Source organism: Tupaia chinensis, unplaced genomic scaffold (genome assembly GCF_000334495.1).
Source record: "Tupaia chinensis unplaced genomic scaffold, TupChi_1.0 Scaffold000018_1, whole genome shotgun sequence".
Lineage (NCBI taxonomy): Eukaryota > Metazoa > Chordata > Mammalia > Scandentia > Tupaiidae > Tupaia > Tupaia belangeri.
The window spans coordinates 6,469,242-6,493,653 of record NW_006159448.1 but is presented as its reverse complement, the minus strand read 5'-3'; the positions used below and the strand labels follow the sequence as shown (position 1 = coordinate 6,493,653).

Genomic DNA, 24,412 nt, shown 5'->3' with positions numbered 1-24,412 from the left:
CAGACTTCTAATGATGACTAGCTATTTTAGAAGTAGTTCACATAAGGAGAGTGGCCGCTGGTATATTATATTTGGATGGAGGTGTTGGGAATCAGCTAAAGGCCGCTTGTCAATGACATTCACCCTTACACAGTAGCTCTGTCGACTGTTCCAAACTTGTCCTTCAACAAAGTCGCAAAGGATTATATGCCACACATTTTCGTGGCTACTTGTGAAGCTGCAGATGTTGTATCTGTATGTCTCAAGCATCTGCTGTATTTAGTAATAAAACAAACCGCATTTCTCTCCCAAACTATAGTACAATGTCCACAATATAAATATGTTATGATAGAAATAACTCTTGCCAGCGTCTTCTGTCAAATGAATGCACAATGAATGATCCTGGTAGGAGCACAGTGGGGAAGAGTACAACAGAACAATGGATGGATCAGCAGATTAAAGATAGCCCAAAGGCCAAAGGCGGGTCTCCAAGTGTGCAATGTTTTCCTATCAAATTTGCCCCAGTTTGGCTTGAAGCCAAGGCCAGAAAATCTACTCTTGTCTGAATTGCTTCTGTGCCCCAGAATAGCAATTTTCGAGGTTTTAGGATTTCTCAGTGTCCTCTAGATTCCTTCTTTTAAAAAAGAATAATTATTTATCTAATTTTTAATTATTAGTAGTATTATCTTTAAAAAAAAATTACTATAGGCACATGCATTCACCAGAGAGAGACAAAGAGAGGGAACGTGAGAAACAAGCCACCAGGTCCAGGACTTGAACCACTATCAGCCATGTGGGAGTCCAGTGCTTCAACCACCACAGCACCTGCTGGGCCTCCCCAGTAGAAAATCAGGCTTCACACAGATCTATTACTGAAAAGGAGAATTTGCTAGACTCTTTAAACGGGACTTCAGTGAATTCCTTTTTCTAATAATGGAAGTATATGAAGGCTGACTTTGTATATTTTAAACAAGATGATATTATCACAACACCAAGACTACAGAAGCAGATATGAGAAGCCAGGTCTCATGCGCTGTATTAAAGCAATTTGAAAAATGTAAAACAATGCTAATATTCTCCCTTTATTTTTGTTTCAGAAAATAGATTTTCATAAAACATTTATGCTAGGATGTAATGATCTATTGTAGTTAAATAAATTAATACACACAATTTAATTTTAAATACAGTGTCAAAGGATATAATCCAAATAAGCGAAAGGCTTTGGGGGCCTTAATAATTTTTGAGTGTAGACAAATGTAAAGACTGAGAAGTTTGGGAGCCATTGCTCCAGAAACAGCTTCAAAAATGCTTCAGATGTCCTAACAAACGCCCAGAGTCACTCCACAAACATTGAGTTACTCCCAGAGATACATGTCATACTTCATCAAATGTTAACTCTTCCTTCCTTCTCATAGTTTTCTAGTTTTCTTTCTTTTATATATATATTTGGCAAGAGAATATGCACACGTGCATGAGAGAGAGGGAACGTGAGAAACAAGCCACCAGGTCCAGGACTTGAACCACTATCAGCCATGTGGGAGTCCAGTGCTTCAACCACCACAGCACCTGCTGGGCCTCCCCAGTAGAAAATCAGGCTTCACACAGATCTATTACTGAAAAGGAGAATTTGCTAGACTCTTTAAACGGGACTTCAGTGAATTCCTTTTTCTAATAATGGAAGTATATGAAGGCTGACTTTGTATATTTTAAACAAGATGATATTATCACAACACCAAGACTACAGAAGCAGATATGAGAAGCCAGGTCTCATGCGCTGTATTAAAGCAATTTGAAAAATGTAAAACAATGCTAATATTCTCCCTTTATTTTTGTTTCAGAAAATAGATTTTCATAAAACATTTATGCTAGGATGTAATGATCTATTGTAGTTAAATAAATTAATACACACAATTTAATTTTAAATACAGTGTCAAAGGATATAATCCAAATAAGCGAAAGGCTTTGGGGGCCTTAATAATTTTTGAGTGTAGACAAATGTAAAGACTGAGAAGTTTGGGAGCCATTGCTCCAGAAACAGCTTCAAAAATGCTTCAGATGTCCTAACAAACGCCCAGAGTCACTCCACAAACATTGAGTTACTCCCAGAGATACATGTCATACTTCATCAAATGTTAACTCTTCCTTCCTTCTCATAGTTTTCTAGTTTTCTTTCTTTTATATATATATTTGGCAAGAGAATATGCACACGTGCATGAGAGAGAAGAGAGAGAAAAACATGCCCCAGTGCCAACCAAGGTCACGCTGTGATCCTTTTCTCACCAATTCTTCATCCCATCAGGATTCTGAACACACATGTGTGAACAGAGCCAAGTCAACAAGCTGAGACCTGCACCCTGGCGAGCCATATGGAATCTGGCTCCCTCTGTATATCCTTTATCTGCTGCTCTCTGGGGCTGAGCCCGCCCTCATAGCTTTCTTATAAAGCAGCTCTCACCATCCCCATTGTCAGATGAGAAAATGGAGGTTTATAAACATTAAATAGTCATGAAACGTTATCCCTCCACAAAATGTAGCTTATTTTGTTAGCATGTGGGAAGGGTGTATAGCTTAGTGGGAATTTATTCAAGCCTAGCGAGAATTTATTCAAGTATGCCCACCATGATTCTTGTACCTTTAAGCACATTTATTTATTTATTTATTTAGTTTTGCTACAGAGCACGTATGCTTGAAGGAAAGAAAGAGCAAGAAGGAAGGTGAGAAAGCAAGCACCCCCCAGAGGTTATTGCCTTGCCTCAATCCCTTCTCCTCCATTCTCCTCTAGGGGATTTGGGGCAGACATGCACGTGTGCCTAGCGTGAGTTTAAGCCACCCAATCCAGGACTCAAACTGCAGTTGACTACATAGGAGTTCAGTGACATAACCATTACGCCATCTGCTGGTCCCACTAACACTCTTAAGAGTGGTGACAAGAACTTTCATGAAAGTATGTAGGTGTGGAATTTAAAACTAGCTAGATTGATAGGGATCTGACTTTTGGAGCTCAGTGGTATTTAAAGCACCGACAGAACATATTCAGAGAGGGTCATTTATGTGCTTTCAAATACGCGGAGCCCTTTCTCTAATTTTACAACTTCTTTTTCTTTTTCCTTTTGTTTTTTTTCCCAAGTCAATTAAAATGGAAACAGGAGGTTTGATAAGAGGCGGTAAGACAAGTGAGGCCTGGGATAGCACGGAACTAGGACTGTCTAATGTATGTAGAGTAATGGAATAATTGGATTTTTAAAGTCTGAGCATTGCATGCTTTACCCTTTATCTCCCATTAAATCGATCGGTGCTTTGCTCTTTTTATATCTCAAATGTTAACCTTTTTGAATTTTTAATAACTAAAACTTTGTAACACTTTTATTAAAATGTGAGGTTGTGTTAAGTCTGCCACTTTGGCTCTTATAAATCATTGTTCCTTATCTGAAATAATGAATGTTAATGTCTGATGAAGTTTGTATTTGTTAATCTTTAAAGTAACGATCTTAAAAAATGACCCTATAGTGTGACATTATCTTAATCACATTTTTATATACTCTGCCCATGCAGGATGCCAGTACAGAATTTTCATTATCTGCTCACTTCTCTTCAACGAAATACCTTCAACCAATGAAAGACGTTTTTAAATGTTCTTAATGTTAACTGTACTTAAATGTTCAAAATATTTAAGTTTTAATATGACCATCTGTATCCTACAATTAATATAAAGCTGTAAAATTAGGAAAAACTCAATTGATGTGTATTGTAAAAGTGAGAAAATATTACTATTTTTATTGAAAATTTAAAAAATACAATTGAAGGTCCTGCAGGTGGTGTCATAGTCAAGGTGCTAGACTCCCACATGGCTGACAATGGTTAGAGCCCTGGACCTCGTAGCTTGAAAATCATGCCAGATATGTGTACATGTGTGCTCAAGACCCCAAGAGGAGCATGGAGAAGAGATCACAGCATGACCATCCTCCCTGGGGGGTGATTTCTTGCTTTCTCTTTCTCTCCATCTGTGTCTTTTTCTTGGCGAATGCATGTACCCTCTGGCAAAAACCTAGAACAAACACAAAACAACAATTGTACGGCAAAGGTGCACCTGCTCAAGGATTTCTTTTTAAGACTCATTGAGCTTCTTTGGAGATTTTGTGTGAGAGATCCCAAATGTCTCCCAAACGATAGCTCCAGCACTTTTTCATCCTCTGTAATATAGTACTATTTGTGCATTTTGCCAATATCTGAAATTTCACACATAAAAAACAGTGCTCATGATATTCATTCCAATCAATGCCCATTCCTTATTTATTTATTTTTTTTTACAGCAACTCCATAAATCAGAATCACGATCACCTCCCAGCAGCATTATTTTCTCAGTTTGTATTGTGGGTTTCTTTTCTCTCCCGCATTTCAACTTCTTCGCACTGCTATTAAGTATAATATCATATGCAGTTTTATCAGGTACCATCACAACCAAGCATCTTCACTGCTTTACCTCTTTGGTCTTTCATATCAAATTTGATCACTTTTGTCTAGACAGTAAGGCTAACACCTGAACAACTCCAGCCTCTTCTTAGTCGTCTACCAATTTAAACAAAGTTGAAATGGCCTTTCCTCCACTTTTTTGCCATTGGTATTTACTAGGTCTTTTCTAAACTAACTCACTCCCCCAATTTAAATTGCAGAAAAGGTACCAAGTTTTCTTGGAGAGGACGCCAAAGAAAGTCTGAATAGATTAGGATCGAGATTGAATCATTACAAAGGTGGGATTTGAGCCAAGATGAACGTACAGGTCAAACTGTTTGACAATATTGACAAATTAAGTATGTAGTAATGGCTGACAGAGAAATGAGTTTCAGCAAGCCAAAGGAACAGAATCGGAAAACAGAGCCCACATAGGCTCAGGAGGAGGGCAGTAGGGTGGTCACTGCAGCAACCCATCAAGGAGCCACAAATGAAGCTGATTGCTTTGACAGGAGCTCATGTTCATTCATTCATTTCTTTGTTTTCGCCAGTGATTCTACTGTCAATAAACAAAGAAAAACAGAAACAAATGCAGACTTAGAAAGCAGAGATTTTATTTGAAAGTCTGGGCCTAGCAGGTGGTGTAATGGTTAAGGCATTGGACTCTCACGTGATTGACCATGGTTTGAGTCCCAGACATGGTAACTTAAAACTTATGCTGGGAGCTTGTACATGTGTGCCCCAAATCCTGAGAGGATAATGGAGGAGAAGGGATTGTGGTGTGGCCATTCTTGCCAGGGGTGACTTTGCACTTTCTCTCTCTGTCTCTGTGTCTCTGGTGAGCACACACACCCTGTAGTAAAATTCTCTCTTAAAAAAGAAAAAGTAGTCTGTGGCAAATGACTTCCTCTAAGGCTGGGGAAAGTAGTAGTTCAATAGGGAGAAGAATGTGATAATGAGACTTGCAGGCTTCTGAAGAGTAAGTAAACTAGAAAGAACCAGGTGTGGAGAAATGAGATGTAAGAGTAGCCTAATTGTAGGTCAGACAATGTATTATCCTGGGGCCAGTCTATTTTATGTTCCAGAGGGTTGTATGCCAGCCAAAGTTCAGGGGTCTGGAGGAAGAACAGAAGCCTAACCAAGGTTTGGTTAATGATCATTTTGTTCCAACTGATTGGTGGGGCCACATGATTTAGCTGTACATTTATAAGGTAGAGAATGAGAATTTGGAGGGCCTGTGCCTGACTTTGCCATAGGTAAATAAGAGGGACATCTACAAGTCTGATCTAAGTCATATTGGGAAAGGTGGTTCTTAGCAGTAAGTCTTTTTCTAGAACACAAAAAGGTGAGGGGCATTTTTTTAACCTTCAACATTGTTACTAGTAATATATTTTAAGCACCTTCTACAGTTCATGCATTGTAGTGGGCTTTGGAGATACAGAGATAAATGTTTAAAAGGCATATTTACACACCCTATTAAGGAGGTGCTTTCTCCTTCTCTGTCTCTCCTCTCTCTCTCTCTCTCTCTCTCTCTCTCTCTGGCAAGCACACTTTCCCCTGGAAGTTAAAAAGATAAAAGGTAATGAATCTTAACCTCCAGGACCCTCACATGCGCAAGCTGCTTCGAGATACTGGCAATCACAGAATGTTCTAGATGACAGAAAAAGCCAGGTTACTATTGGAAATGTTTCTCTGTAAATATTTGTGTAAATTGACTGAAGAACTTTTAGAAAAGAAAGAATCTGGATTTTGCCTTTTTGTGTGATTTTTCTCCTAACTCTAAGTAACTATGCCTATTTTTATAATGATAGTTTTGTATGTTATAAAATTTGCTATAGAGTGCATACATTTGCCAGAGACAGACAGACAGACAGAGATAGAAAGTTAGAAAGCATCCCTCAGAGGGGATGGCCATGCCACAATTCCTTCTCCACCATTCTCTTGGGATTTTGGAAATATACCTACATGAACCTGGTATGATTCAAACTGCTGGCTCCAAGACTTGAACCATGCCATCAGTCATATGGGATCCAGTTGCCTTAACCCACATCACTAACTGACCCCCCTTTTATCTTTATAAGTGTGTGTGTGTGTGTGTGTGTGTGTGTGTGTGTGTGTATAGAGAGAGAAAGAGAGAGAGAGAGAGCACATCTCAGGTTGTATAAGCTTCAACTCTGCCTAAGTAAAAGGCTATGGCCTACAAAACTTATATCTGCCTATGTAACGATATAGAGCTGTCATGTACCTCATTAGAGATCAGTAAGAAATCCAACAGACATTTATAAGACTAAGCACAGATCAATCAGAGAGGAGATTAGCCTATGGTCCCAAAAGGGGAGTGTCAGGAGGAAGCAGCAATTAAGGGAAGTTTTTCTGTTTTCTTTCTTTTTTTTTCTTTTTTCTTCTTTTTTTTTGAGAGTTTTGCTATAGGGTGTATGTGCTTTCTGGGGACATAGAGAGAGACACACAGAGGGAGAAAGTGAGAAATCACCCTCCCCCCCCCAAAGGGGGGATGGCCACTCTGTAATCCCTTCTCCTCCATTCTGCTCTTGAGATTTTGGGCACACACACATGCCCAGCATGAGTTTCAAGCCACTGGGTCTGGGCCTTGAACTACAGTCGACCCTGTGGGAGTCCAGCATCTCAATCACTATGTTGACTGCTGGGCCCAAGTGAAGTTTTTCAATGTTGTAAGAAAACATGAAAGATGGAGGGGGGGCAGTATTTTAAGCAGAGGCATGTGTGGACAAGATGGAGATAAAAGGAATACTTTTTTTGAAGGAAGGAACAGCCCTGTAAGGGATCAGGATCCCATATGACCAAACTGCAGTTTGAATCCTGACTCTGCAGCTTGAAAACACACCAGGCATATATGCGTGCATGCCCCAAACCTGACAGCATAGAGAAATAGAAAAGCGATAGCAATGTGATCACGCCCCGTAGGAGCAAGCTTTCTCTGTCTTCCTCTTTCTGTGTCTCCTGTCTCTCTCTGGTGAGCATATGTACCATCTGGCAATTAAAAAGAAAATTGATATGGCTGGACCTGGGAAACACACAAGAGAGTAGCAGGTACTTAGGGATTAGAGGTAACCCTGAGTTCTACCACAAAAGGCACTGTAAGCAAAGAAAGGTTTAACCTTTATTGTAAAATAACGGGGCTCTGAAGAAAATAGGATTCCCTTTGAAAATACAAATCTGTAAACAGGTCACATTAGCCTACTAGTTCTACTCATATTAGATCCTTATTGGGTCATAAAGACCAATATCTGATAAAACTAGCCCAACTCTAAAGAAAAGGAAGTACCCTCGCCTACTCACAACCTTTTACTGCCTCTTTTGAGGATACAATAGTATATCTAGTGGGTGGAATTGATTTTTTGAGTTATCAGACAAAATCTTTCTCTGTACACAAGTAATTCCCAACTGGGAACAACCCTTCTTTTCTCAATACATACATTTCAGGGGACAGTTGTCAAAGTCTAGAAATATTTTTGGTTGTCACACTGGGGTGGCATTACTGGCCTCTAGTGGGTAGAAGCCAAGAATACTGCTTAATAGCACAAAATACACAGGACACCTCCGCTCATTGCATATTGGACTAAAAAATGTCCACAGTAGCTCTATACCTACCATCAAACCTGTGATTCCTACGGTGGGTTTGGGGAGGAATCCTGGCAGCTGGTCTTTGGCCCTGGCCTTGACATAGTTCCCTGCCTATTTGCGTGATCTTATGTTTTTACGGGTGATGCTTCGACATGCTCTGGGTGTATGGAGCTGTGTGAAATCATCGTCTCTGCTTGGAATTCAGAAATAAGTGGCAACTTCATGTGAACATTTGCATAAACAAACTCAGGGGTGGTGATAAGTGGATAATCAGTCTGCTTTTGGATTGGGTAGGGATGAAGGTATTAGTACAAAATATGGTTCAGGCATTATTTGCTTAGTGTATGAAAGATAGAAACTGGGTAAAATCAATTTTGAAAGATTAGAATTTCCTTCACAACTCTGAATCACCTGCAAATCTGGAAAGCTAAGGGAAAGGTCATGAAGGGTAAGCCCCAGCTGAGGCTGAGTTGTTCAGGCTGCCAATGAAAGGAATACATAATCACACAAAGGACAAAGTACTCGACAGGGGAGGGGAAAGGCCTTTGGCTATATTGACAATAATGGTCGTCCTTGGTGCATCAGAGGTTCATCTAGGACATAGAAAGTCCACGCTGTGTAGTTCTACACTCCACTAACCGGAAACAGAGATGAGGTAAATTTCATGGTTCTCTCACCAGATTCCTTGGATCCTGAAATTGAATTTTCGTTTGGCTATTCATCAGGAATCTTTCAGTTTCATCTAATAGAAATCATATTCAAACTAACTAAAAGAGAAAAGGGTACCTATTTTTGGTTCACTTAACTGAAAGATGATAAAAGAGACCTAGCCTGGTGACTCCGTGGGTAGCACTTAGCATGACCTGATACACCAGTTACATGTTCATTGTTTGACTCTTGTGAACTGGAAGCTCCACAAGGATGCATGGGCCCTCTATCATGAATTTAGTATATCTATCTATCTATCTATCTATCTATCTGTGTGTGTGTGTCTAGAATATTATGTACATATTAAGAAAAAGAAGCAGTTGAGCTAGCTGGAATGATTCTGGGAATAAAATCTCTGCCAGTTTTTACCCTCTGCTTGGTGGCTTCAGTCTATCCTGCAGGCCTGACTTTATCCATACAGTGGGGATCTAATTCAGTGTAGATCAACTATGTATAGGCTCAGGACACAATCACAGTAAATAAGGCAGATGAGTTCCCTGAGCTTATGGAGCTTCTCTTTCACAAGAGCCAAGCAATGAATATATAACTAGTATTATTAGGCCACGCTAAGTGGTATAAACCCAAATGGCAAGTCCAGGGCAGAGACTGATGGGTGGTGGGAGTGGGAGGGAGGAATTGTCATACACAGAGCAAGGAAGTTATTTCTGAGGAAGTGATAGTTGAGCTAAAGCCTGAAGGAAATAAGGGAAGGAGTCATTTGTAGGTTGGGGTGAGGAGCAGTGCTGGCAGAGGAAAGAGCTAATCTAAAGGCAAGGAAAACTTAGCAGCATTCAAGGAATAGCAAGATTAAAGAGAGAAATGGTGGATGGATGTGGAAAAGCATGCAACAGAAGTATGCATGTTGTTCTATATGTAATGTGATTTCATTGGAGAATTAACATGTTTTTTCTTTATTCATGATAGCCACAGGGTTGACTATAGTTCAAGGCCCATAATAGCTTCCTTATTCTCCTCAGCCCATGTACCTGAGGCTGAGGAGAGAGAGAGGGAGAGAGGTGAGTTTGTTCCACAGTCTGGTCATGCTGTGATTCCTTTCCTTCAGTCTTCCCGTCTGTTGGATTCTGAGTATTTTTGTGTATGCCTGGCATGTTTCAGGCTGACCAGGTCAAGGATTCAAACCCATTTTACCATATGGGATCGATCTTCTCTTGAACAGTGTACTACAGCTGCACCAGGGAGCCATCTTCATTGGAGAATTTTGAGCTAAGAAATTATATGCTTTGATTTATATTAAAACAAGTATTTGGTTCTTGGACAATGGCTTTTAGCAGGATAAGAATAAAGCAGAAGACCAATCAGACATCGGCTGGCACACTAACCAAATCTAGTGTGTTCAATTGGAGTCCAGGGGAATTGGGCAGATTTGGGATGTAGTGTGAAGAGAAACCAACAGACTTACTGGAGGATTGAATGAAGGGTAGAAAGGAAAGAGTTGCTAACTCTGATCATGTAGGGGGCACAGTACTGCCATTTTCTATATAGGGTATTCTGGGATAGAGAAAACTTACTTCCCCATTTGTTGGCCATGGTGAGAAAAAACCTTGGTAACAATTGATTGGTCAAAGCCTGAATCATTCCTTGGATCACCATGGAGAAAGGAGACTGGCTTTCCCAGCCCAGGCCATGGGACCCCCTCTATGGTCAAGGAGCTGGGGTTTATCTCCAGAAAAAGGAGTGGCACAGAGGCACAACTGCTTTTACCAGACTGCTTACAGTGGTCTTTTGCAGAGAAAGTAAAAACTCTCAGAAGTCAGTTTACTGGGAAGTGGGACCATAATTGGATTATTATTCTTTGAACACTTACTCTCATTATTTCACTTACTTCTGAAAACATCCTGAGGAGTGAGCATTATTCTCTGCAAGGTCAGTTTTACCCAAATGCTGCTTTGTGGGCTGATGCTGGCCTGATCATTTGAGAATCACTTAAGAATCATATTGAAAACATTAATAAGAGCAAAAATACATTTTGATTCAGAAAGTTAAAGTGGATCTCATAATTTTTTAAGTGTTCCCTTGGTGACTCCAATATATAGCCAAAATGAATTAGGCCGATAAATTCGAATATAGGTTTGTTTTTTTCTTTCTTGCTAAAAATAATTGTTTTCTAATTAAAATTACTGCATACTAACTATGGGGAAAATGGACTATGCATACCACAAAAAATAAAATAACTTACTTGCAATATCATCATCCAAAAGTTATTACTAACTTCAAGACTGATATAACACATTTATTGCCTATGTTTATCACTTAAATGTATTATGACACCTTTTCTCTACTGTCAAATGTTATTTTAAACAGCCATATAGTATTTTCATTATATGAATATCACATTTATATATTGTACACACACACGTGTGTGTGTACACATACCCACACACACACATATATTTACCAAATCGTGGTCTTTTTGATTACTTCACTATTACTCATAATGACAATCTCATGTAACCTTGTATTATGCTTATTTCCTTTGAAAAAAATCCCTAGGAATAGAATTCCTGTGTCAAATGTATACATGTTTCTGTATTTACTGGTTCCTACCCACCAAAGAAAAATTACCTTAAAATATTCTCTAGATGGGGCCAGTAGGTGGTGTGGTGGTTAAGGTGCTAGATTTCTACATGGTTGACCAAGGTTCTAGTCCTGGACCCAGCAGCTTGAAAATCATGCTGTGCGCATGTGCAGTGCATGCCCAAAATCCTGAGAGGAGAATGGAGGAGAAGGGATTGCAGTGTGGCCATCCCACCTAGGGAGTACTTCTCACTTTCTCTCTCTCATTCTCTCTCTGAGAAGCACACATGCCCTATTGCAAAAGCCAAAAAAAAAAAAAAAACCCAAACAACAACAACAAAAACAAACAAACAAACAAAACACTAGTAATGGACAAAAGTATTCTTATCTCTGCAAGAACAGAGTCACTATTCCTTAAAAACCTTTTATAATTCGACTGGGACTTACTTTGTGACATTGAAATGGAAGTTTTCCATATATACTACTTAACTGCGTTCTTTTTTGTGACCCATTTGTTAGTGTCCCATTTTTCTTTTGTGTTTTTGTTATGCATTTATAAGAACTCATACATTAAGAATATTCACCTTTTGGGGGCTAGCAGGTGGCATTATGGTTAAGGTGCTGAGTTCCCACATGGCCAACTGAGGTTCAAGTCTCAGACCCAACAGCTTGAAAAATCACCTCAGGTATCAGTGTTTGTTTCCCAAATCCCGAGAGGAGAATAGAGAGAAGAGATTGCAGCATGACTGTCACACTGGAGGAGTGATTTCTCACTTCCCCTCTCTCTCCCTCTCTCTGTTCTCTCCGGCAAGAGCACCTGTCTTATAGTAAAAAACAGAAAATGAAAAAAAAAAAGAATATTCACCTTTTTATATATTAAGAATGACTGATTTTTCTGCTATATGTTACAAGTATTTGTTTCTCAGAGCAACTGTTGCAGTTAATTTTATTTTTATTGTATTGTTTGAAATACTTTTATTATTTATTGATTGAAAAAGTATGTTCATTTTTTATCTCAGAGAGAGAGAGAGAGAGAGAGAGAGGTCACCTTCATATAGTATTTTTTAAAAAATAATTATTTATTTAATTTTATTTATTCATTAATTTATTTCAATTTGACTAGAGAAAGAGAGAGAGACAGAGTGAAAACGAGAAAGCAATCTGCCAGGTTTGCACTTGAACTGTGGTCAGCCATGGAGGGGTGTCCAGCACCTTAAGGTCCATGCCACCTCCTGGTGGCCCCCACCTCCATATAGCCTTAACACTTGCAACCCACCCCCAGGCTTCAGCCAGCCTTGGATCATAGACAAGTGAATGCCCAGCATAGTCAGTGAGTTCTCTGGACTTGACTGGGAACCCTCCCATAGGGGACTGTTCCACAGAGCGTCCGTCATGTGTTACCACCGCACCACCATCTGGCTTCCTGAAATACTTTCAATTTTAAGTGTTGGTAGATACGTACTATTGTTTTATTGTTTGCCCTAATTTTTTGAAGAATAGCCAACACAAGACGATATGACTATTAATCCTTATTTTCTTCTAAATATCTCAAAACTTTATTTATTACATTTAGATCTTTAGTCTATAACGCCTGTGGTGAATGGCATAGGTAGAAATTCATCATCACTATCATCAAGAACATTGCCACTATAAAAGGGCAACCAAATCTCTCCATTCATTTATTGACTAACCTTACTTTTTAAAATTATCCATAATACTTTGGTGGTTTATTTTTTAGAGTCACATGAATTTGTCAACTTTTGTCCAAACGTATGTCTATTTAATGTCTGATTAGATCTTAGGAAACATTTTTTCAGATGTGTTAAAACAGAGATAGTATCAGGGCACCAGTTAGCATAGTGGTTAAGATGCTGGACTGACATGGCTGACCGGTTTGAATCCCAGACCTGGTGGTTTGAAAATCATTCAGGGTACATGTGAGTATATGCCCCAAAATCAAGGAGGAAAATGGACTGTGGCATGGCCATCCCCACTGAAGGGGGATTTCTCATTTTCCCTCTCACTGTCTCTCTCCTCTGGCAACTGCACATGTTCTATGGCAAACACCTAAAAAAAGATGAGATAGTATTCTATGTAGCCCAGATGATATTTCTAAATATCCAAAATCACCATGAGGATCTGAAAACCTGGTCTTTCATGAATACTTTTCAGAATTTTTTTTTCCTGATATCAACATGAAGATATGCTACTTCCACTCCCCTCTCCCTCACTCTGTAACCCTGTCCTGGAGTTTCAGCTGAAACAAATCATAACTCACTCAGGCTGACCAAGTAGGACAAGAAAACTGTAGATGGGAGTATTGATTTCAGATGTTGATTTTGTGCAACAGCTGATACCTGTTGTAAACATTTAATCCTCCATTTTTCTTGACAAAGAGGATGAAGGTAAGAGTAGGGTTGGTACACGTTAGGTGACAAACACTGTAGATAAGTTTCAGGAACTCCCTTGAGGTTATCTTTATTTATATATATATATATACACACCTTTTTGGAATATAGGGTCTTGGTATCAAATTAATCAATCATGTCATCTTATTGACTGGAAGTTTTCAGGATAAAGAATCTTAATTAGCTCAATAAAAAGTGAAAATGCTAGTATTTCTGGGCAAAGTCAAGGCATCATTGCTGGGGCCAGCAGTTGGCATAATGGCTGTGTCACTGGACTCCCATGTAGTCGACCACAGTTAGAGTCCCGGACCCTGTGGCTTAAACTCATGCTGGGTGTGCGTGTGTGTGTGCGTGCCCAAGATCTTGGAGGAGGATGGAGGACAAGGGATTGCAGCATGGCCATCCCCCCTGGGGGGTGGTTTCTCACTTTCTGTCTCTCTGTCTCTCTCTGTCTTTCTAGTGGGTGCACATGCCCTATAGCAAAAACCTCTCCAAATAAATAAATAAATAAAAATAAAAAGACATCATTTCTATGGGTATGCGTACCCATAACTAACTGAGAGTATTGGTCATACTTAATAATACTTGAAACCAAAGATTAGGGACCTCTACTACTGTGTTAAAAAATTAAGTGAGCTACAGAGTCATACCCCTTTTCTATGGTCTACAATTCTCTCTCACAGTTTTGAAGAGCAACAGAGAAGAACAAAGAAAACTCTTCTAACTTATTTTATGAGTGAATGTCCTTTTATTGTTCAGCTTTTCCAGAGTGTTTAAACAGCTCTTAGTTAATGCAAGCTCTTGAAGTTCCAAATAAATTAGAGCCTTGTCTTCTGTTACTTTATGTCTTAGGGGATCAGTAGTAATGTTTATACGAGGCACAAATGAAATCCCTATTACTTGAGAGACTGCTGTGGGTTTCTCCACAGTGAGGCTGGACAGTGTCTGCTCTTTGTTCTTTCTGTAATATTAGGCATGTCTTCAGAATATTTGGCACCAAAAGATGGAATAACAATTGCTTAATACCACAGTGGTACAGGGAACTATATCTAGGCATGGAGAGACACCTGAGAAGAGGACTATTATGAGTCTAGATTCTAGGAAGAAAAGGATCCTTCCAGTTAGGGGTCCTAAAAGTTTTACAGCATTTGGAAAAAAATAAGATACACATAGATATTACAGTCACCAGAAAAGGGAATGATAAAAGATACAATGAAAATAGAGCAATTGGGGACAAGCAGGTGGTTTAGTCGTTAAGGCACTGAATTCCTATGTGGCTGACTGCAGTTCGAGTTCCAGGCCCGTAGACTTGAAACTCATGCTGGATGTGTGTGTGTATGTGTGTGCGTATGCCCAAAATCATGAGAGGAGAATGGTGAAGAAGAAATTGTGGCATGGCCAACCCCTCTGGAGGGGTGATTTCTCACTTTCTGTCTGTCTCCCACAATGCATGTACCCTATGGCAAAAATCTCTCAGAAACAAAACAAAACAAAGCAATTGGATTCAGGAAATAGAAATCTTTTTTTTGGGCGGTGGTGGGGGGCAGGAGAGGTTTTTGCTATAGGGCACATGCGCTCGCCAGACAGACAGAGAGAGACAGAGAGATAGAAAGCGAGAAATCACCCCCGATGGGGGGATGGCCACGCTGCAATCCCTTCTCCTCCATTCTCTCAGGATCTTGGGCATGCACGCCCAGTGTGAATTTAAGCCACCGGGTCTGAGACTCAAACCGCAGTCGACTACATGGGAGTCCAGTAACATAGCCATTATGCTAACTGCTGGTCCCAAGAAATAGAAATCTTAATCTCATAACCATGAAAAAAAACCACAACTATATTAACTTACTAAACTTTTACTCTGTGTGTAGCAACATTAAAATTATTCACCTCATTTCTTTCCCATGACAAACCTGTAAGGGAAATATTATTGTAATTCCCCATTTTACAGAAGAAAAAATTGATAATTAAGTGCCCTGCCTGTAGTCACACAGACATTAATCCCTCTGGTGAATGAGAGTTGGCATTCAGTTTCAGGCATTCTAGTTCCAGTACCAGGACTCTTATTTGTCATATTATTCTACCATAACCATTTTTTTGATAGGCCCATTCCACAAAATAAAGCCTTCCATTGAAATAGTTTGAAAAAGATTCAGCACTTAAAGCCTTTAGACTGAGTATCTTTATTAAACAAACAGGCAAAACAACAACAACAAACAAACAAACAAACATAAAAACAGAATGAAAAAGATCCTCAATAAAAATAAAGCCATCTTTTTGGAGCTGACATCTCAGAAGATAGACTAGGTGTACATAGATTCATCAGTCCCACTGCTGAAGGAATAGGATTCATTGCTTAATGAGCAAAAATTGAAACTTTGGAATCAGCAACAGGAAGGAAGACGACAGACAGTCACAACAAATCTTTTGCAGCTTTGTTAAGTTCCACATAAAACAATCTGGTCAGGTATTGACTAGAACAAACATCTGAACTGGATGAATACTACATGATTAGAATCAGTATTCTAGTACCCAGTGTGAGCAGAAATAAGAAAATGATACCCCTTAAAAAATTCTGACTGGAAGGTAATATTTGGCTTAGGGATGAGGTGTGTCATACTACACAGTAGGTCCCAGAAGCAGGATGACTCATCCATCTAAGTAGCCTCAAATTCAAATATTATGAATTAATGGGGATCATATCAAGGAAAGCCATCTTTTTGTAACTCTCTGAAGCAATTAAAGAACTTTAATCAGCAGGTTAAGGGACAGAGCTATCTCAATTTTGAAGAAAAAGGGCTAATAATACGGGTCTAATTCTCAAACGTTGTAGGCTGAGATCCAACCCTCCCAAGTGCCTGAGTGTAAAATGGGTAAATAGTGTAATGACAGAAATCCTTGTGCTACAATTCAGTTCTTACTAGAGGCTTAAGTTTTCCAGAACCTCTAAGGAAACCACTTCTTTAACATTTTTATGTTCTATTGTATTAGAATCAACCTTGATGAGGTTGAGATTGACCTCTAGCAATTGTTTTTCTTAGGTCTTTTAAGACTAATTTTTAACATCAATATCCCCTAAAATGGTAACATATATAGCCCGATGTAGCATAGTTTGATTTTTTAGATATAAAAAATTAAGTTTACTGCATATAAAAAAAAAAGTAGACAAGTGAGCTGAACTAACAATTTTTCAAGGAAGACACACATGTGATCAGAAGGCATATGAAAAAATGTTCAACATCTCTTATCATAAGGGAAATCCAAATGAAAACCACAGTGAGATACCATTTAACCTATCAAAATAGCTATGACTAAAAAATATAAATAATGACAAGTGCTGGTGAGGCTATGGTGAAAGGAGAACCCTCCTACAGTGTTGGTGGGAATGTAAACTAGTACAGCCACTGTAGAAAACAATATGGAAGTTCCTCAAAGACCTACAAATAGAACTCTCATAGGACCAAGTAATTCTACTCCTGGGCTTTGTAGTATATTTTGAAGTGTGATAGCATGCCTCCAGCTTTGCTCTTTTACCTTAAGATTGTTTTGGATATTTGGGGTTTTTATAATTCCACATAAATTTTGCTGTCATTTTTTTCTACTTTTGTGGAAAATGTGTTTAGTATTTTGATAAAGATTGCCTTGACTCTCTAGATTGCTTTGGGTAGTATTGACATTTAAACAGTATTAATTCTTCTAATCCATAAACATGGGGTATATTTCTGTTTATTTGGGTCATTTTCTTTTTTCCTTTTTTTAAAAATCAATGTTTTATAGTTTTCATTGTAGAGATCTTTCACCTCCTTGGTTGAGTTGTTAGGTATTTTAGTATTTTGTAGTCATTGTAAATTGGATCACTTTCTCAATTTCTTTTCTGATAGCTCTCTACTGTTGTATAGAAATACTACCTGATATATTGTTTTTATTTGTAGGTTTTGTATCCTCAGCTCAAGTAAAAATGTCTTCAGGTGAGTGATATTTTTTGTTTTTATTTTATTATGTTTGGGCCAAACAGTTATGCAATAAATATTTCTATACTATTTAAAGTTATATTTCTATGAATAAATAGTCTACAATATATTAAAATTTAAAATACAGAGTTTTAAAAGATGAGATTATTATATTTGTCAGTAACAAATGATATTTTAACTCTTACATTAATTTAAAACACAGGGCGTTTAAAGTAAAATACATTATCAACTCAATGTTTCAAAAACTTTTAGAAATCCCAGAGCTATGGGAGCTGGACAGCAGCATAGTGGTAAAAGATGACACTCTGCAATTCTGATTTGCATGGGAAGGCTTCAGGTTCATGTCTGGAGACCTCCCTGAGTAGGTCAGGCATCGTGCCCAGGATCTGGGGCTGGCTGAAATCAAGGGTAGATTGTAACATCAAATTTGTTGGTGGGGCCAGCAGGTGGCGTGGTGGTTGAGGGTGCTGGACTCCCACATGGCCAACCACGGTTCGAGTACTGGGCCTGGAGGCTTGCATTCTCTCTCTCTCTCTCTCTCTCACTCTGTCCCTCCTTGGTCAAATTAAAATAAATAAAGTAAAATAAAATTTAAAAAAAGATTGTTGGAGATGCTGTCTCTCTCTCTCTCTCCCTTCCTCTGTCTCTCATACTTATGAAATAAAGAAAGAAGGATATTTAAACTAAAATATTTCAGGGATATCTCTATGCCTAGTGGTTAAAGGAGATGGATTCCACATGGCCAGTCCTGGTCTGAGTCCCTTGTGACTTGAAAACCATGAAGACATGTGTGCATGGGTACCCCAAATCTGAAAAATGTAGAGAAATGGAGAAGAGACTAGGGCATGACCATATAATACTGGGGCAGAGGTTGCTTTCTCCCTTTTCCTTCTCTCTGGCAAAAAATTTTAATTTCAGAACCAAAAATTAAAGGAAAATATATAATTAAAAATAACATTGATGTTTATTTTGAAATTAAACATTCAATTATCTTCATAATATAGTTATCTTCATATTTGATAATAAATTTCTCATATATACACACAAATATATATGTGAAAATTGAGATTGTATTTTTTATCTAGTCTGAATGAATCATCTCTGTTGACAACATAAGAGAGAATCATTTAAATTGTCAGAGACAAAAACTTGTTTTCATATTTTACACTCACTTCACCTGTTGGAAGATTTAAAATAATTTAACTGTATAGTATTTTATTTTGTACCAGAAGAGAAGTCAATTTTCACAGGTTTGTTTCTCAGGATCATATTCTTTAACAGATTAGCAGATAGCATCTGATATATTTTTTGTGGTGACACCAATGAAAACATTTTTAAAAGAATATTTATTTCCTCTACTTTTCTACGTGAATATGCTTGAAAACGGATGCTTCGGCCATATATTTGTAGAAGCTAGATGCCAGTCTCCTGATCCTTGAAGAGCTCAGCAAGATTAGTTCAAGCTCAGTGTTTTCAGGGAAGTACAATGTTCTCGAAACTGCTTCTGATTCCATGGGCACAGGTATGGTCTTGTCATCACCTCGAGTTCCTACTCCCTACACTGCTACAGAATTCTTGGGCTTCAATTTTTCTCTTCCAAGATTCCTTTACTGCAGCCCTGATGTGGACCATACTGACAATTTATCCCTTTTTCATGATTTTTATTAAATACTTATCCAAGGTTTTTTCTGGAATGAACAAATCTCTCCTTACTCAAGTTTTTATATTCTAGGTAGGTAGACAAAGTTAAATGAAACATTAGTCGCACATGTTCTTAAAAGCCCACCAGGGATTCTGACACATCATTCAAATATCTTCACTTACCCGTCTTTTTTCTCCCCAGATAATTTTGTCTTCATCTTAAATGTAGATATATCATAAAGTCACCATCATGTCTTTGTGTTGTAAAATTTTTCTTATACTTTTTTTCCTAAGTAATTTCTTTTGTTGATAGGATGATTCCCTCCCCCAAATTAAATCAATGTGTTATAAGAAATATGATGTTTCGACATTATAGTTCAGGCTACAGTATACTCATCAGTGGACTTGGCCTAAAGTTTATTGTCTGAGAAAATTATATAAGTTACTCTAGAAATTTGGATGGTAATGTGTCAATAAACACAGGACATGCGGAAGCCTCCTAATTAGTGTATCTGTAAAGTAAGGTTCCAGTTAATGGTATGGAACTAGATAACATCCTGATGCTGGAGCAATAATCTCTGCAGTAAAAATTCATTGTATTTAATTGTGGCTATGTAAACAAATTTGGCTCCTTCTTAAGAAAAAGATACTTTTAGTTATTTTACTAATTGATTCAAATATAATGCCTGTTCATATCCATGAAATATGGACAGCACTTTGCTAGAAGTTTTCCTATCTGGGAAAACACAAAAGCTGACTTGATGCAATAGATCGATCATCCATTGGTTGGCTGGAAAAATCAGGTATCTTTAGAATTACACTGTGTTGCAGATAAAGCCTGTTCTTGTGCTATGGTTATTACTTATCATATATGCTGAATTTGATTTTTTTTCTTCAATCAAAAGCTAATGAGCTGGGAGAAAAAGACAGGGATTTGAAATTAGGCGAATATTGACTATGTACCCACATTCTATATATATTGTCAAAATCTTTTTTTTCTAAGGTTTTTGCCATAGGGTATGTGTGCTCACTGGAGACAATAAGAGAGGGAAAGTAAGAAATAATCTTCCAGAGGGGATGACATACCAGAATCCTTTTTCCTTCATTCTCCTGTCAGGATTTGGGGCACTTATGCACATGCACCTAGTATGATTTTCAAGCCACCAGGTCTCAGACTCAAACCTCAGAGTCAGTCATGTAGGAGCCAATGTCTTAACCACCATGCCATCTGTTGGCCCTATTTTAGAAAATTGTTTTAGAGGTTTTTGCCTTAGGGTGCATGTGCTCACAGGAGAGAGAGAGAGAGACAGAGACAGAGACAGCAAGAGGGAAAAAGAGAAATCAACCCTCAGGGAGAAGGCCATACCACGATCCCTTCTTCTCCATCCTCCTGGGATTTTGTGCACAAATGCACGTGCACCTGGCATGAGTTTCAAGTCATCAGGCCCAAGACTCTAATTGCAGTTGGTCATGTGGGAGTCCAGTGACATAACTGCTATGTCATCTCCTGCCCCGTTATTTTAAAAATCTTAATCCTGCTTTCTTAAAAACCTTGAATTTATAAACTTTGTGTTTTTATCAGATAATTGCAAATTTATATTTTGTGAAATATTTCAAAGAATTATAAAAAATACATAATTAACTTTCCTTTCAACCAACTTAATTACTAATGATGTAAAGTATTTCATAATATACTGAAAATAAGATTTGACTAAATTGGAAATTGCTATGTACTTTTAAGTATGTTTGCATAACATATTGTTCTAGCTTTTCACTAGAAGAGGCCTAATTCTACATTTTAAATAATTTAAAGAAATAAGTAAATTCAGTTAAATGATTGAAATGGAGTAGAAGTATGTGTAAAATTATAGATGAGGGAGCCAGCAGGTGGCATAGTAATTAAGGTGCTGGACTACCACATGGACGGTCAGTCACAGTTCGAGTCCCAGACCCAGGGACTTAAATCAAGCCAGGAGAGTGTGCGTGCATGCCCAAAATCCCAGAAAGAGAATGAAGAAGAAGGCATTATGGCATGGCTATCTCCCCTGAGGGGTGAGGGTGATGTTTAACTTTTCTCTTCTCTGTCTCTCTCTTGCCTCTCTCTGGTGAGCACATATGCCCTATGGCAAACGCTAGCCCCCTCACAAAAAAAAAAAAAAAAAAAAAAGATTGACACATGTGCCCAGCCACGGTAGTGCAGGTAGGAGGAACTGCTCTGTGTTACTGGAGTCACCTGAGAGGCCTGGGTTTCAATCTCAAGTAGACTTGAATACAGTGGGTGCTTCCATACACACAGGTGATCCTCGCAGCCAGGAGACTTGGGGGAGGATTACAATATGGTGAGACTCTATCCACGATTCACCTCTCTTTCTCTCCCTCTTATGAAAGGAAAAATAAATAAATAAATAAAAAATTTTAAAAAGAAAGATTGCACATGACTTAGACAGAGAGCCAGAGAATATATAAACCTTGGGCAATTTTTCTTTTTTTTTGTGTGTGTGTGTGTGTGTGTTGAGATTTTTGCTATAGGGCACGTGTGCTCGCCAGAAAGACATAGAGAGACAGAGAGACAGAAAGCGAGAAATCACCCACCCAGGGGGGATGGCCACGCCTCAATCCCTTGTCCTCCATTCTCCTCTCGGGATCTTGGGCATGCACGCACACACGCCCGGCGTGAGTTTAAGCCACCAGGTCCAGGACTCAAACCGCGGTCGACTACATGGGAATCCAGCAACATAGCCATTAAGCTAACTGCTGGTCCCAACCTTGGGTAATTTTCAACTGATGGAAAAACCAGTTGGCCAAATTTGGCTGAAATATTAAATTTTACTGCCAAAAGAAGTGAGAGCAGATGTGATTAAACTTATTTCATGATATTTATATAATTTTTTAATCATGTACTTCTATATTTTCATATTTACTTTATCAATTAATTATTAACTCAGCAGAAGAAACACACACAAAACCCACAGATAAGTAAACTGATATCTGCACATATTGCTGTCACATAAGTTACAATAAACATGGCTAAAATACAAACAACAGAAGCAGAGCTCTAATGAAAACAGAAACCTAAGGACAATTTTATGAATGGAATTGTACAGAGTACCCAGAATGATTTTTATTTCAAGTTAGAGGATGCATGTGTGCATGAGAAGGAGGAGAGAGAGAACAAAAAAGAGACAGAGACAGAGACAGAGACAGAGAATTCCCCAGGAGGAATGCTGCAATCCTTATTTCTCCAATTTTCTTTTCCATCAGGATCCTTACAATTTGCACACACCAAGTATGTTTTTTTAAGCCACTAGGGCCAGGACTCAAATTCTAGTTGGCCATGTGGGATCCAGCTTCCTCTGCACAGTGTCAAACCACTACACTATTGGGCACCCCCAGAACAATTTTATTATATTAATAATGCCAATGGTATTTTATCTGCAATGACAATGATGTTTTAACTTTCCAGTGCATGCATAGGGAATTTGGGTGTTATTTGCTATAGAATTTACTATTTAGCCCATTTTTATTGTAGACTGTGTCCAAAAGAATGTTTTCTTTACAATTAAACTGCATTAATTTAGATATTCTTTGACTTCTAAAAAGAGCGCTGACCACTTTTAAAATGATATTAATGCCAAAATAGGAATATAAATTCAGTAAGGATTTATCCATTTATTTTGTCTGTATAAATTACATATTCAGACATATTCATTGATTTAAAAGTTATGACTGAATAATGTTTAATTTAAAATATGTGGTGTCAAAAACCTAAATAAGATTGTAAGTCAATATCTGACCTATGTTATTTTTATAGCATTTATTTGTGCTCAGACACGGAGTAGAGATAGTCAGGTTAATTGCCCTAACTTTCTCTAAGTAATATACCAAAGCCTCATGTTGACAGGTGTACCTGTCTTCTGTTAACTACATATCCAGGGCCATTTAAGACTTTAACTATTATTAATTATGACTGTTAGATTTATACATTATCATATAAAGCTATTATCAAGTGATTTTCCCTCAACTCAGGTTTCTCATCACTTATTCTTACAAGCACAATATTTTAAAGTCATTTTTCAATCTGATATAATGGAGAATATTGTAGGCTCTGTGGTTTTGATGGATTGTGTTGTGCTATATGATTCACTGCACTGTGCTATCCTTCAGCTCTCTCCTACATTTTTTTTTTTTTAGAAAGATTTTTGCTATAGGGCGCATGCACTCGCTGGAGAGACAGAGAGACAGCGAAAAATCACCCCTGGGGAGGGGATGGCCATGATGGCCACCTCATAATCCTTTCTCCATTATCCTCTTGGGATTTTGGGCATGCACACAAATGAACCCAGTGAGTTTTAAGCCTCCAGGTCCAGGATTTGAACTGTGGGTGACTACTTGGAAGTCCAGTGATGTAACCATTATGACATCTGCTGATCCTTCTCCCAATTATTTTTCGCTACCTAAATTAGTGCATGGTTTTTCATACTTAAATATTCAATACAATTCAATTAAGGAATTTACCTCATTTGACTATGATGTGTTTTGTTTTAGTCCACCCCTAATAATGTAACAGCTTTGGTTTTTGTCTTTTCATCTTTCATCTTCATATAGTTTCTGAGCATGTTTTTTCTTAGTTTGCTTTGTGAATCTCACTTGGAACTAAGGGAGTATCTGGGACTAAGGGAGTATCTGGGACTAAGTAATATCTCATGATTCTTCTGTTCTGAATTTAGCAATGATAGTTGTCTCCATTCTACATTTCCTTAACTACTGAATAGTCATCTAGGGATGGATTCTGTGCACACCATTTTAGTGTAGTTTTCTTCTTTATTCCAGTTGTCAAGTAGTCTTTAAACCATCATGAAGTTCATCTGGGTGTGGAAAAGACATAGAATCAAGATGTCAAATCTAGGGTCTAGGTGGGGGCATAATGGTAAATGCAACAAGACCTACATGGGAAAGGTCCTGGGTTTGCATCCTGGGACTTCCCTGAGCACATCAGGCATGTACATGCATGTCCATATTCAAGGTTCACTGAGACTGGAAGTGAGTAGTTGTGTGAAGACTTTGTTGGAGCCTTTTTGGCTGGATCCACCATCTTCCAATAATTAACCAAAATGACGAAAA

At 38.3% G+C, this 24,412-nt stretch overlaps 1 protein-coding gene across 1 annotated transcript in view; it reads right to left on the bottom strand.

The window, feature by feature from the left end:
- SPAG16 (sperm associated antigen 16) overlaps window positions 1-24,412 on the bottom strand; it is a 1,195,723-nt gene that overhangs the window by 222,678 nt on the left and 948,633 nt on the right. The gene's annotated exons all lie outside the window — the stretch shown is intronic.